General features: G+C 36.8%; 1 protein-coding gene and 1 pseudogene across 3 annotated transcripts in view; both read left to right on the top strand.

Moving 5' to 3' along the window:
• Tenm1 (teneurin transmembrane protein 1) overlaps positions 1 to 16,509 on the top strand; it is a 599,693-nt gene that overhangs the window by 203,481 nt on the left and 379,703 nt on the right. The gene's annotated exons all lie outside the window — the stretch shown is intronic.
• Positions 347 to 1,129, top strand: LOC122109937 (annotated as a pseudogene).

Here is a 16,509-nt window from a genome sequence, read left to right as displayed (position 1 = left end):
CAGTTCTAGCCTTTAAAGTGTGAGAAAGTACATTATTGTTATTAAGCTACCCAGTCCATGATGTTTTGCTATGGCAAGCTAAACTGTGTTAATGGCTATTTCCTGAGTCATTTATTTAAATATATACATCTATACCACCACTTCTTGATGATTAATTGCATTAGTATAACTTGAAACCCCCAATTTTCCCAATATAGTCACTTGTTTTCTCTTCTTATTATTCAAACTGAAGAATAAGCCATAAAATATAATTACAATAGTGCCTCTTGAGTGGCGGGCATGATAACAAACCCTTGGCGTCTGCAAGCATGTTCAAGTGGGGGGGCTCCACGGTTGTGAATGGGAGGTTCTGCGAGATTGGGTCCTGGCTTCTGTCTGGTTAGGTGGCATGATATTGCTTTCCCAGGGCCTGTGGGGCGCGCTGAGGGCACTGGGAAGATCTGGAGCAGAGCTGTGCACTGGCTGTGGGAGTCGCCTGTATTCACCTTTCAGTTTTGTGTATTTTCCAAAATACTTTTCATCCGCCTTGAGTAGTTATCCAAAGAAACCCATGACTTCCTACCTTCGATTTTATAAAGAACAGCTACCAGTATTTATAGCTCAGAACCCAGATGTAAAAAGTTAAGAACTAATTAGACAAATTGCAGAGGTATGGAGGGGACTTCCCGAATCAAAGAAAAAAATATATGAAGATGCTTTAAAGACAGACTGGAAAATATACAAAAAAGAAATAAACAATTCAAGAATAGCTTACTCCAAGTCAGCTGCTGTTTTTGGAAAAAGTAATCATACAAAGACGTTTGAAAAGAAAAGTATTAATAAAAAGAGGGAGTTAACACCTCTTGGAAAACCAAAAAAAAAAAAAAAAAACCTCATTCAGCTTACAACATTTTTATAGCTGAAAAATTTCCAGAAACCATAGATTCATCATCTAAGGAAAAACTGAACACTTTAAATGAAAAAGCAGGTGTATTATCAACTTTCTGAAGACAATAAAATTCGTTATGAGAATGAAATGAAATCTTGGGAAGAATGGATGATAGAAGTTGGGAGAAGTGATTTTATATGTCAAAACAAGAAACTACAACCAAAAGCTGCTACTAAGAAACTAAACCTCAAAGAAGACTGAGTTATGTTCATCATGGTTGGGCACAAGAAGTCAATTAGGTCTCAATATCTGACATTGTAACATTAGAATAGATAAACTTGGTAAACATTTTGTTTTCAATTCCTTTCTCTTTAGCCCATGGTCTTCTGCCAGTTGAACACATTTTGTATTAGTATTTGTAAAGCCCAAACAAATGAAGGTCATAAAAATACTCACTGTACAGTATTTCATAATAAAAAAAATCAGTAATAAAAGAATATATACCGGGGCTGGGAAGGTGGCTCAGTGGTAGAGCACTTGCCTTGCATGCCTGAGGCCCTGGGTTCGATTCCTCAGCACCACATAAGCAGAAAGAAAAAAGCTGGAAGTGGAGCTGTGGCTCAAGTGGTAGGGCACTAGCCTTGAGCTGAAGAGCTGAGGGACAGCGCCCAGGCCCAGAGTTCAGGCCCCTGACTGGACTCCCCCCCAAAAAAAGACTATATACCATAAAATTTACCATATTAGCCTATATTATGTGTATAGTAGTGATAATTATGGAATAATGTTGTTTAACAGTTCTTTATTTTTTTATTGTGAAAATACCATACAGAGGAGTTACAATTACAGGGGCAAGATAACGAGTACATTTCTTTTTTTTTTTTTTTTAATTTAATTTAATTTTATTTGTGAACATACTGTACAGAGGAGTTACAGTTACATGGGCAGGATAATGCGTACATTTCTTACCAAGCATTGCAGCCTCCTCCTTTGTTTACCCTTCACATCCCTTCCCAGCCTCCCCCCTCACCCCCTAATCCCAATCCTTCCCCTCCCCCCCCCCACCACCAACGTTGTAAAGCTCGTTTTGGACATGACAACTTGTACTTCTCATTGTTGCAACAGGTCCACCTGTATCCTTAAACAACTGGTTTTTCCCCATCTCCTCCACAAGTTATACTGACATCAAATATAGTGAAAGCAGGGGTTATACTGTGGAGGAGGGACATACAAAGCAACAAAGAGATAATCTTATAAATGTGTTAGAAACACATGCATGAAAGAAAAAAAACATTAAAATACACATCTAAGGGTTCATTTTCCTGACATCACATTATCTGACCTTTTCCGCTTGACTCGTACATATACTAGATATAACAAATAAGGGAAACCATGGGACCTACGTTTCTTTGGGCCTGGCTTACTTCACTTAATATAATTTTTTCCAAGTTTTTCCATTTCCTAACAAATGGGGCAATGTCATTCTTTCTGATGGAGGCATAGAATTCCATTGTGTATATATACCACATTTTCTTGATCCATTCATCTACTGAGGGGCATCTGGGTTGGTTCCAGATCTTAGCTATGGTAAATAATGCTGCAATAAACATAGTTGTGCTGGTAGCTTTAGTGTGGTCTTGTTTGTAAACATTAGGGTAAATGCCCAAAAGTGGGATTGCTGGGTCATAGGGGAGCTCTATGTGAAGTCTTTTGAGGAACTTCCCACCAACAATGAAGTAAGGTTCCTTTCTGTCCACATCCCCTCCAGCATCTGTTGTTGTTAGAGTTCTTGATTTTTGCCGTTCTAACTGGAGTGAGGTGATATCTCAATGTTGTTTTGATTTGCATTTCTTTTATGGCTAGGGATGTTGAACATTTCTTCATGTGTCTATTGGCCATCCTTCTTTCTTCTTCAGAGAAGCTTCTCTTTAAGTCTTTCGCCCACTTACTTATTGGGCAGTTGTTTCTTTGAGGATTTGTTGTTGGGTGTTTTAATTTTTTGAGTTCCAAGTATATTTTAGATATGAGACCCTTGTCCGTTGTATGGCTAGTAAAGATCTTGTCCCAGTCCGTGGGCTTTCTATTGATCTTGCTAGCTATGTCATTTGCCCTGCAGAAGCTCTGCAACCTTATACAATCCCATTTGTCCAACCTTTCTTTGATTTGTTGTGTTTCCGGGTCTCTATTCAGAAAATTTCGGCCTGAGCCAAGGAGACCCAGGGTTTCTCCTATTCCATCCTGTAATGTTTTCAGAGTGTATGCTTTGAGTTCAAGGTCTTTGATCCATTTGGAGTTGATTCTGGTGCAGGGTGTTATATAAGGGTCTAGGTTTAGTTTTCTACATGTAGTTAACCAGTTTTGCCAGCACCATTTACTGAAGAGGCTGTCTGTCTTCCATTCTATTGTTTTAGCTCCCTTATCGAAGATTAGATGGCTATAGGTCTGTAGGTTCATTTCTGGGTTTTCAATTCTATTCCATTGGTCCTGAGGTCTGTTCTTATGCCAATACCAAGCTGTTTTGATTACTATGGCTTTATAGTAGAGTTTGAAATTTGGTATTGATATTCCTCCAGCAGTGTTCTTTCCAATGAGGAGCGTTTTTGCTATTCGGGGTCTTTTATTGTTCCATATGAATTTTTGGATTGCCTCTTCTATTTCCTTGAAGAATGAGGGTGGAATTTTGATAGGTATTGCGTTGAATTTGTAGATAGCCTTGGGAAGTATTGCCATTTTCACGATGTTAATCTTTCCAATCCAAGAGCATGGGAGGTTTTGCCATTTTTTAAGTTCTGTGTTGATTTCCTTCTTCAAGATTTTAAAGTTTTCCTCATAGAGGTCCTTCACTTCTTTGGTTAAGTTAATTCCTAGGTATTTTATTTTATGTGGGGCTATTACAAATGGAGTTGCTTTCCTAATTTCAGCCACACTTTTCTCATTGTTGGCATACAGAAAAGCCATTGATTTTTGGGGGTTAATTTTATAACCTGCTACTTTGCCAAAGTTTTGAATCAGCTTGAGTAATTTGGGAGTGGAGTCTATGGGATTCTTTAAATACAAGATCATGTCATCTGCAAAGAGGGAGAGTTTTATTTCTTCTTTCCCTATTTGGATCCCCTTTATGTCTGCATCTTGTCTTATTGCTGTAGCTAGGCATTCTAATAGTATATTGAAGAGAAGTGGAGAGAGTGGGCATCCTTGTCTTGTTCCTGAGTTAAGAGGAAATGGCTTTAGTTTTTCACCATTGAGTATAATGCTGGCTGTAGGTTTGTCATATACAGCCTTTATTGTATTGAGGAATGTTCCATGGATTCCTAATTTTTCCAAAACCTTCATCATGAAGGGGTGTTGGATCTTGTCGAATGCTTTTTCTGCGTCTATTGAGATAACCATGTGGTTCTTATTCTTGCTCCTGTTGATGTGATGAATAATACTAATTGATTTGCGTATATTGAACAAGCTTTGCATCCCTGAAATGAATCCTGTTTGATCGTGGTGTATGATTTTTTGGATGAATTGTTGAAGTCGATTGGCCAAAATTTTGTTGAGAAGTTTTGCATCAATGTTCATCAAAGAAATGGGTCTATAGTTCTCTTTCTTTGATAAGTCCCTGCCTGGTTTTGGGATGAGGGTTATGATGGCTTCATAGAATGTGTTCGGTAGTGAGCTTTCTCTTTCAATTTCATTGAAGAGTTGGAGGAGTATTGGTGTGAGCTCTGCTTTGAAGGCCTTGTAAAATTCCGCTGTAAAACCATCTGGTCCTGGACTTTTCTTAGCTGGGAGGTCTCTTATTGCTGTTTCTATTTCAATGCTTGATATGGGCCTGTTAAGCTGGTTTAACTCATCTTGGTTTAGTTTTGGCATGTCAATATTTGCTAGGAAAAGGTCCATTTCTGTCAAGTTCTCAAACTTATTAGCATAAAGTTTTGAGAAGTATTCCCTTATAATGTTCTGAATCTTGGTTGTTTCCATGGTGATGTTTCCATTCTCATCTCTGAGTTTATTAATTTGGGTGTGTTCTCTTCTTTTTCTGATAAGATTTGCTAAGGGTCTGTCAATTTTGTTAAGTTTTTCGAAGAACCAACTCTTTGTTTTGTTGATTCTTTCTATAGTTTTTTTGGATTCTAATTCATTTAATTCTGATTTAATTTTGATTATTTCTTTCCATCTACTGGATTGGGGTTTATCTTGCTGCTCTTTTTCAAGGAGGTTTAGATGTGTCATTAAATTGTTAGTTTCAGATCTCTCCAATTTGTTGATGTAGGAGTTCTCTGCTAGGATCCTGTTAAACAAATTTCCTAGACCATTAACTTCTGTTTCTAGGTGCTCCTCTACACCCATTATCCTTAGATTAGTCCTTCTGATGGTGTCTTCCAGGTGTTGGATAGATCTATCATACTTCTTGGACTTGTCTTGGATGGTTGTATGTTCTTTCTCTATAATATCTAGGCTGTCTTCAATCCCTGAGATTCGATCTTCTGCATGGTCTAACCTGCTGTCAAGACTCTCTACTTTGTTTTTTATCTCTTTTCCTTCTAATTGGTCAGCTTTGATGGCTTCAAGTTCTTTGTTGAAGCTCTGTTTTAGGTCTTGTATGAATTTCTTTACTTCCTTAATTTGGTGTTCAGTGTTTGTCCTCAAATCACTTAGTTGATTGGTTATGGTTTCTTTGGACTCCCATTCCTTCTGTTGGGTTCCATTCAGCATTCCCTTTGTGGTCTCCCTGACTTCCTTCAGCTCTTTGTTAATGGATTCCATGAATGCCTTTAGTGATCTTTGTGTGTTCTCTACCTGGTCTCTCAATTCCTGAATTACTCTTTGATTAGCTTCCTCCCGTTTGTGGGATTCCTGCAGTTCTCTTTCCTCCCGTTCGTGGTATTCCTGCAGTTCTCTTTGAGTGTTCTCAGCCTGCTCACGCCATTCCTCCCTTTCTCTTTGAGTATTCTCAAGTTGTTCACGCAAATCCTGTATCAGTTTTTGAGTAGCTTCCTCACGCTTATGATATTCCTGTATAAACTTTTGGGATGCCTCCTCTCTCTCCCTATCACGCTCATACAGAGTCCTTTGTAAGTTGTCAAACTTCTCATTTATCATGTTTGCCACCAGTGTTTGTAGAGCTATTTGGGAACTCTCCTCTGGATTGTTCATTATCTGATCTGACCCCTGATTATCAAGATTGGGAATTGAGATACCCGGATTTGCCATTTTTCTTGTGTTTTTCCGGCTTACTCTGCCCATTTGAGATGAAAATAGCACCAGTTTTGTGCTAGAACACTATCTTAAGGCAACCATCAACCAACGTTTGCATTTATACAGTCAATAGTCTACAGATACAATCTAGTTCAACATATACATCTATTCAACATCAAACAAGTATATGTTAATGGGCTTCGAACCGCAGAGAAGAATTTGGAAAACCAGAAATTTTTAGGGTTAGGGAGAGATGTGGGTAAAAATTAGGAATAGATTGGTGTGGGGAGGCACAGGGAGAGTTAACTATGTCCTAATCTCAATGCAGGAAATAGGTTGGGTAGGATGCAAGTAGAGAGGGAGAGAAAAAGAAGAAAGGGAAAGGGAAATGAAAAGACACCAGAAAAAAAATTAGAAACGTAAAAATTAATATAGTTATGGAGATTGAAAGACCATCTATTTAGGGAGGAATGTGAATATAATGAGAAAAAAGGAGGGAGATAGAGGAGATGTGAAAAACTTAAAAAATGCTTAAAATATTATATAGGTATAAAGAGGTAGTACTGCTATTAAGGAATTTAAGTCTCAGAGGTTTTGGATTGAGTAATAAATTTGTGGATTAAGTGTGTACACAATGGGGGATAGGGTCTACTAGTTAACTATGGGTTTATCTGAGGATGTGCAGGGCAAGAGTTAAGTCACATACAGAAGAACAAAAGAAAGGAAAAGGTGAAAAGGATAAGAAAGGGCGAAAAAAAAAGATCAGAAGTTCAGTAGAGCTAGACAAAAAACAAAAAGATAATTAAGAAAGAAAGAAAAAGAGAGAGAAGACAAGAAAAGAAAGGAAAACGTACATTCACGTATTCCTAAAATAAAAATTATAAGAGGGGAAAAAAAGTTACTGGAAAACAATTATTTTTTCAAAAAAGGCAACAATTTAAGATTAATAAAAGTTTTAGAAAAGGAAAAAAAAATTTTATATATATAAGGTACCAAAAAAAAAAAAAAAAAAGAAAAGAAAAAAGAAAAGAAAAAAAAGCTCTTTGATTTTTTTTTTTTTATTTTTTTGGGAGGGGTGGGAAGAATCCTGTATCTCCCTTTTGTCTGTACCCAGCCTCTTGTTGAAGTCTCTGGTCAGCTTGAGGTCCTGTGGCTTGATTGGTTTCTTGAGTCAGTTTGTTCAAACAGGCAGAAAAATGCTCTGCTTTACCCAAGATTTTGAGATCCCCCTCCCAGGTTAGTTTAATGGGAGGGTGATCTGCTTTGAGAATCACAAAAGAGGGGTGATGAGGCTAGGTTCTGGTAGAGTTGAGGCCTTTCAACAAACAGTAGCTTTTCCCTGGGGCTATTTTGTGAAAAATTCACAGAACCCACCCTGGAGCCATTCTCAGGGTTTCTGTTTTTTCAATTGATTGTGGAGGCTGCTAGAGGGAGGGGCAGCCTCTGGCTCTGGTTACCCAGTGAGGAAAGCCACTCCAATGGCTGGTGCCTGAGCTGGGTGACTTTTCCCTGGATGGAGCTGAGTCTGGCAGGTCACTTTGCCGTTTAAGTTCTTGTGACCTGTTATATGACTCGTTTTATTCCAAGGCCTGAGTTGGAGCTAGCAGCTCCTCCGAGCTTTGTCGGTATCCAAGATGGAGATCACCAGTGCTGGGGGGGGAGGGGTGGCCTTCCCTCCTCTGCTCCCGGAGAAGGAGTGAGGATGTCGGGCTTCTACTCACCCCGAGTCTTGGATCCTGGGTCGTCTCTGGTCTGCAAACTGCAGGATGAAGATGTCCGCTCCTTGTCGGTTCTTGCTGGTGTTGAGTAGAATCCTCTCACCCGCTGCGTCTGGCTCCTTCGTCCCGGACTCTCTGTTTGAGCGCTCAGGTATGGCCGCGGCTGCGGTCCCCGCCGCGACCCTGCCGCCGCCGCGGCTGCTGGCAGGCGCTCAGATGTGTCTCCTTGTCTTGGCTTCCCCTCTCTTGTCTAACTCTCTGTCCTGTGATGGCACACTTGGTGTGATTCTCTGGCTTAGGACTGTTCACTGGAACTCTAAACCTGCTTTCTATGCGAGAGCTTGTTCAGATTCCAGCTTCTCCTCCGCCATCTTCCCGGAACCTCACGAGTACATTTCTTATCAAGCATTGTTGCCTCTTCTTTGTTTCCCCTTTCCATCCCTTCCCATACTTACCCCACCTCCCCCTACCCAATCCCCCCACACACACCAAAGTTGTAAAGCTCGTTTTTCGACATAATGACTTGTACATCTCAATGTTGCAATGGGTCCACCTGTATCCCTAGTTAAACGATTTGTTTTTGCCCTTCCCATCCACAAATTATACCAACATCAAATACAGTGAAAGCAGGGATTATACCATGGGGGAGGGACATACAAAGCAACATAGAAATTATCTTATAAACGTGTTAGAAACAATTGCATGAAAGAAGAAAAAAACATTTTAGTTCTTATCTTAGAGTTCATTTCACCTAACATCAACTTATCTGGCCTTTTCTGCTTGACTCGGACATATACTAGTTATTGCAAATAAGGGAAACCATGGGACCTATGTTTCTTTGGGCCTGGCTTACTTCACTTAATATAATTTTTTCCGAGGCTTTCCATTTCAAACAAATGGGGCAATGTCATTCTTTCTGATGGCAGCATAGAATTCCATTGTGCATATATATCACATTTTCTTGATCCATTAATCTACTGAGGGGCATCTGGGTTGGTTCCATATCTTAGCTATGGTAAATAATGCTGCAATAAGCATAGTTGTGCTACTAGTTTTAGTATGGTCTTGTTTGTGATCATTTGGGTAAATGCCCAAAAGTGGGATTGCTGGGTCATAGGGGAGCTCTATGTGGAGTCTTTTGAGGAACCTCCATACTGCTTTCCAAAGTGGTTGAACAAGTTTACAGTCCCACCAACAATGTAGTAAGGTTCCCTTCTGTCCACATCCCCTCCAGCATCTCTTGTTATTAGAGTTCTTGATGATAGACATTCTAACTGGGGTGAGGTGGTATCTCAATGTTGTTTTGATTTGCATTTCCTTTATGGCTAGGGAGGTTGAGCATTTCTTCATGTGTCTATTGGCCATCCTTCTTTCCCCTTCAGAGAAATTTTTCTTTAAGTTTTTAGCCCACTTATTTATTGGGCAGTTGTTTCTTTGAAGATTTGTTTTTTGGGGATTTAATTTTTTTTGTTCCAGGTATATTTTAGATATGAGACCCTTGTCTATTGTATGGCTAGTAAAGATCTTCTCCCAATCTGTGGGCTTTCTATTGATCTTGCTAGCTATGTCCTTTGCTATGCAAAAGCTCTGCAATTTCATGCAGTCCCATTTGTCCAAAATTTCTTTGATTTGTTGTGTTTCTGGGTCTCTATTAAGAAAATTTCGGCCTGTGCCTAGGAGACCTAGGGTTTCTCCTATTCCATCCTGTAATGTTTTCAGAGTGTCTGCTTTTAAAACATTTTCATTTTCATTATTGAAAACTTATACTGATTGACCAACTATTTTTTCTCCATCTCTATAGAAGTGTACTCATTTTCTGTTTTGAAGATTTTGTGGGTTTTTTAAGTATTTTAAATTACTCATTTGTATAGTTTGATGTCCTATTTGTCTATCTGTGTATAGTTTATTTCACTTAGTTTAAAGACTCTAGGTTCAAGCATGCAAATGGCAGGGTTTCTTTCCTTTTTAAGAATGAATAATATTCCATTGTATATGTGCCACAATTTTTTATTCACTAATCTTTCAGTGGTTGGGATGCTTACAACTCTTGGTTATTTTAACTATGCTGCAGTGAATATGGGTGGAAAAATATCAGTTTGAGATTCTGTTTTCAATTCTTTTAAATATATACTTGAAGTGAGATTATTGTATCATATACTAATTCTATTTTTAATTTTTTAGGAACCTTCATATTATTTTCCATACTGCTACACCACTTTACTTTCTTGCAATATAAAAGTATCCATTTTACCACATTCTCACCAGCATTTGTTATTTTCTCTTTTTTAATGTTTTGATTAGCATTTTTCTGATGAATAAAGATGTTACACATCCTTTCAAATACTTCTTTTTCTCTTTAGAAAATGTCTATCAGGTTATTGTTATTTTTATTATTGTAATAGAGTTGTATAAATTCTTCTTTAATCTGTTTAACATATGGTTTGTAAATACTCACTTACCATATGTCGTGTAAATATTTTCTCTTATTCCATAGAAATTTTCACTCTGCTGATTTTTTTACTTTGATACACAAAGTGAAAAAATATTTTCAAGCTTATTTCCAAAAATTCCTTTTTTTGATTGTGAAAATACCATACAGTGTGGTTACAATTACAGGGGTAAGGTAATGAGTGCATTTCTTATCAAGCATTGTTGCCTCCTCCTTTGTTTCCCCTTACCATCCCTTCCCATCTCTCCCCCCAAAAAATTCCTTTTTAAAGGTATTTTCATTCCTGAAAATTCTACACAAATGAACTTTTGTTGTAATATTTAGGACTCTAAGATATATTTATGTGCTAGGCATTCTTAATTCTTTCAAATAATGGTGATATAAAAATTGCATTATCAGGCTGTATTTTTCACAATACAGGAAGTTATGCATATCAAATTATCAAAATCCATAAAAATACACAATGAAAAGTCACATTTCAAATAAATATCTATATAATTTTGGTCTTCATTCTATTTTATCTTATGTTATGTTTATAAACTAATATCATTTTTAACGGAATATAGGCCATATGAAGGAGTACATTCATTAGGCCTGCAATTTATAAGATATCCCTGATCATATGTTTAACATTGTTAAATGTAAATTTAAATTCTTAAATACATTTTGAAAGAAGGATCTTGTTTTTGGGTTTTGGGTTTTTTGTTTGTTTGTTTGTTTGTTTTGGGTCCAGTCGTGGGGCCTGAACTCTGGGCTTGGGTGCTGTCCCTTAGCTCTTCAGCTCAAGGCTAGCGCTCTACCGCTTGAGCCACAGCGCCACTTCTGGCTTTTTTCTTTTTGCTTATGTGGTGCTGAGGAATGGAACCCAGGGCCTCATGCATGCAAGGCAAGCACTCTACCACTGAGCCACCTTCCCAGCCCCAGGATTCTGTTTTTTGTACATAACAAATTACCACAAATGTTTCTGTGTAGATAAATCTTTATCAACTTTCTAAATTTTTATTTTTTTGTGTTTTAAATGAAAAACATTAACAAATAGAAAAGCACATGTAATTGAGAAATTCAATATATTATCTTGAATGCCTTGTTTAATTATTTCCATGATCAAGCTAGTTAACATACCTATCACTTGACATAGATATCTTTCTTAAATTTATATATTTCAAAAACCAGATCTAATATTCATAAGATTGTTAGACTTTAGATTTTTACATATATATCAAACATTATACTATAGATTTACATAAAATAACCAAACGTTAGACCTATTTTCCTAAGTAACCTATGTATTGGTACTATTTATATAGTCATTAGTTGAATTACCCTAAACTATCCTCATAATCATTAATTTTCACAATTATGAAGTGTATTTTTGGAACAAAAATTCCCTATATGTGATTCATAGTTTACAAAAATCCATTTTATTATAATAATACTCATTTTAAACCAATTTGGTTCTTGCTATATACAGAGAGAGTCATCATGGATGGTAGTTGTGTACAATTAGAATTTATTTTATTTTATTCCCTTAGTATTTTATTAGTAAATAAGGTTAGGCTTTAATTTGCAGAAGAAAAATGGCATAAATAAATTGCTCTGTTGCCTTTTTAAAGAAGATTCACTAAGGAAATGTTTCTGGTATTTTCATAATCAACACCAAATAAGTTACAGACTATTAGTATGGACCACACTAATTTTATAATTAATACTAAAATTGGCTTACTTGGTACTGACAACTAAAGGGAAATATTAAATGATGTGTACATTAGCATATTTAATTATATTTACAAATAAATTAACCCATTACATGCATAGATTTCATGATAAATTATTATATGGCAGAATCAGATTTGACATTTTCTCTTCCTTGGTTGCCATAAGTTGAACAGCAAGTGTTGTACAAGGGCAATTGATGTAGTTTATTCTGAACCCCGAGAGACATGACTTAGTGCAAAAAAAAAAAATGCAGTTAGTTTAATGCTGTAGTCATACCCAGGAACTTGGAGGAGCTTCTCCACTTCTCTGAGCCTAAAATATGCACAATGTATGACTTTAAATTGCTGTGCTTTCCTTCAAGGAAGCAGGAATAATTCATATCTTCAGAAGACTTACAAAAAAGAATCTCACAATCTTAAGCGTATTGTTCAAATAGTCCAGTTTTACAATATATTAGTTATGTGAGTTAGATGGAACAATGAGGAAGGGAATAGAGGGCTAACTAGTACTTAAAGCCAATGGTAGCTCTATAGTGATTATGTGTACGCTGATATGTTTTCATAGCACTAATGGGACTGAATTTTAAAACAAGGTCAATTTTCATGTGACTTACAAAGGTGGGAGGGAAGGGATGGTAGGGGAAAAACAAAGGAGGAGGCCACAATGCTTGATAGGAAATGTACTCATTACCTTGATCATGTAACTGTAACCCCTCTGTACAGTATTTTACAATAAAAATGTATTAAAATAAAAAAAGGATAGTACCGATTTGGGTCTGTCTTCATGCCCCCCCAAGTAATTGGGTATTGTTTTATTATCAAAGCCACAGCCATAGTATCCATAGCAAGACTGGATAAATGACTTCATTAAGAGAATGGAAAGTGATCTTAACATCAGAACAGCCTTGACTTTCCCCATGGGGTGTGGTTATTTCTAGAAAGAAGGGGAGATGTCCTTTTCCTTTCTTTATACGGTATAGGTACCTACCTTAACAGACAATAGAAAAGTAGCAGCAGCAGCAACAAATGTGAATACATGCCCACTCTTCACTGAGTTCTTTAAAAGAACAGTGGATTCCTAATCTAAATTAATAGTTGGTACAATTCCAATTATAACTTTATTGGTAATTAACAGTAACTGAGTTTTTATGGTACTAATACTTAGCTTTTGACATGCAATTCTGGCCCAGTGCCCATATTGTTTAAATGTAATATATAAGATATGATGAATATCCAATGTGCTAATAATTTTATATAGATGCATTGTGAAGCAAATCATTATCATAAAATTGTTCAGATATTATTAGCTTGCAATGGAGGCTGCTGGTGTTGATGCCATTACAATAAACTTTATGTATTTACTGTGAAAATTCTACATATGAATGCAATACTTCTAAGTAACAGTTATTCTTTGTTAGGTGGCATTTTATATGTACTATTTTAAAATATTTCTGAACATTCTGACACTAACCAGCTATTCACAACTCCTTTTCTCATGGGGTTTGATTACTTTGATGGAATTCTTTGAAAGACAATTTTGCTTGCAGCTTGGCCCAGTGAATAAAGCATCTGATAATATTTGTGAAAATCTTTGAGGCATGCAGATGAAAGGTGCTTCCTAAATACAAAGCACTAATGTTGTATGCATGGAAATGTTTTTCTTCACATCCTTTGCTCTAATGTCTAAATCCTGAGGTGATATTGCAATAAGTCCTTTAGAAATGCATGCACACCCCAAAATCACTTAATAGTAGGGGAAAATGCAAGTGAGCACATTGAGAACACTCAAATGAAAGTCATGAAACAGCTTGTTATCTGAAGTAAAAGGAACTGAGAGCATAATAAAATAACTAATCAATAAAGAGTATTTGGTGTGCTTGAGAGAAGAATAAAGGATAGGAGTCAACTGTCCTATTGACTCATGATTTTGATAATAGTTTCTTAAAACTATTGGGGAGAAATGGAGAAACCCAGGAAAACTACAAAACATCATTTTCAACTACAATTCACAAGTTTCAAATGACTAAATAACTTAGGGTTAGTTAACTTTTTCTTATGGATTTTAGTGCCTGGTTTTTAGGACCCAAGTTTTATAGATTTTGTTTGGCTTAATCATTCATTGTTCATTTAATATTATTTAGTGTTTTCCATATGCTAGATACTTTACTGCTTTATACATACCTACTCACAAAATATTTATTACTGCCTCTATTTTACAGTTGAAGAAACAGCAACTTGAAAATATCTGACTGATCATTATCAAGCTGTTAGTAAATGGCAGAGTTGTGACCTAAATCCAAATTGGTCTGATTCTAGTATGTGTAAACTTAATAACTGTAATGTTGGAAAATGTCACAATGTATTTACTAACTTAAACAAGTTTTATACAATGGTATCTCTAAGTAAGTAAATTAACAACAAATTACTCTGCCATTTATTCATTGTATTAAGTAGAAAGCAATGAAAGCAAGACATTTCTGTCTTTTTGATTCTGAGTACAAGTTTCCATAACAGTTAGGCTTGGTTCATTTCTGGGGTGGGGCTCTCTTTCATTTGTTTTGTGATTAAAGCAGTAATATTGTATTATTCAGGGATAAGTTCTACTTCAAAGAATATTAGGCAATATTCCAATAGGGAACTATTTGATTTTTCTTTCAATGTCAGTCATGAGGCTTGAAATCAGGGCCTGGGTGCTGCTATCCCTGACATTTTCTGCTCAAGACCATCATTCTACCACTTGGAGCCACAGCTCCACTTCCAGTTTTCTGGTGGATAATTGGAGAATTGAGTTTCATGGACTTTCCCTCCTGGACTGGCTTTGAACCACAGTCCTCAGATCTCAGGCTCCTAGGATTACATGTATGAGCCACCAGCGCCTGGCAAATTATTTGATTTTTATATTTCATGCATATGTATGTATGTATGTATGTACCTTCTTCAAGTGACTTTTTAATGAAATCACTGTGGTAGGCTAGAAGGCTCTGTGATAGAGTATGGTTAGACCTGCCCATGTAAATCCTGAGGTAGAAATGAACAGAAAATGCCTACACTCTGTAACCTAAGTACTTAGAAGGAGACATTGTCCTGGTGCAAATGTAGCAACAATTTGAAGACATTAAACTTGCCTGAAATGACTTCCTGAGTAACTGAATCAGTTTCTGAATGTCAATGAGACTGTATAGAAACAACAATCATATAATACTGCTCTCTTACACTGAGAGAGAGAGAGAGATGTCTCATTTCAGACCACCAGTTGAGAACTTATCTTCAGGAAATAAAAAGGGAATCAAAATAGAGCCATGACCTTCTTGGGGGCTGCGGCAACTGGGTTCTGTTCTTCCTATGGTTCTTGGATTCTCAGTTTGGGTGCTGTTTCTTGGCCTTTATTGTGGTCTTGTTGGTTTTCTATGTGTAGGACATCCTTAAGTATCTTTTGTAAGGCTGGTTTTGTAGGGCTGGTTTGGGGAAGATACATTGTTTCAGTTTTTCTTTGCTCTGGAAGGTTTTTATTTGACCTTCGGTCATGAAGGAGAGTTTAGCTGGGTACAGTATTCTAGGTGGACCCATTGCAACAATGAGATGTCCAAGTCGTTATGTTGAAAAATGAACTTTACAACTTTGGCCAGGCAGGGGCAGGGCGGGGGGTGGGGTGGGGTGGGGGGGTGGGAAGGGGAGATGGGAAGGGATGGAAAGGGGAAACAAAGGAGGAGGCAACAATGCTTGATAAGAAATGTACTCATTACCTTGCCCATGTCATTGTAACCCTTCTGTATGGTATTTTCACAATAAAAAATTAAAAAACAAAACAAAAAAATAAAAGACTCATCCATTTTGGAAAAAGTAAAAAAAATTAGAGCTATGGATTTTTTTTGTGCTTGTTTACCATTAAGGAGTAAATAAAGTATAAGCCAAGTTGAATCTGAACTAAGTTTCATGAACCCAAGTCATACTCTATGGTCCAAGCTTATTAAGACCTCCAGAATTAATATATGGGAAGAAGCATTCAGACATTGGTACCACTGGCACCATAAAAGGGCTCTCTGAGAAACTGCTTCACATAAGTAATGTGTGACTACTCCTCTGTCCCTGTCAACACTCACTTATCATCCAAAATAGTTTTCATGAACATATTTCAAATGTTTACTGAGCTTAACTAAAAATTAATTTGCTTTAGATATTTGCTTAAAGGAAGTATATGTAATGACTACCTACAGAGCATTGTTTGTAGATTTTTACTACTTATATTTATCACCATACCCCACATATTCAGTTTCTTCAACATACATTCTCATTTTCCACTCTGTTTATGCAGACAGACTTTCTTCTTTTGAAAAGACAAACCATTTCTTCAATTTACCAAAGGCATCTATATATGACATTAATTTCCATGTTGGGGAGGAGCTAGCTAAGACCACAACTACTCTGTCCATTGTAACACTGTGCTAGTAGATTTCACTAATTTGCTTATTTTGATGACATGTTTCACTTGATCCTCTAGCAGACACATGTATATCAATATATCAGTATATCTCCTAATTGAGCCTCTTTGTCATGATTTCATTAGCCATCTTCCAG

Source organism: Dipodomys spectabilis, unplaced genomic scaffold, assembly GCF_019054845.1.
Source record: "Dipodomys spectabilis isolate Male_0828 unplaced genomic scaffold, ASM1905484v1 ptg000071l, whole genome shotgun sequence".
In the NCBI taxonomy this organism is placed as follows: Eukaryota; Metazoa; Chordata; class Mammalia; order Rodentia; family Heteromyidae; genus Dipodomys; species Dipodomys spectabilis.
The sequence above is the reverse complement of the archived record's forward strand: the minus strand, read 5'-3'. Positions and strand labels throughout refer to the sequence as shown.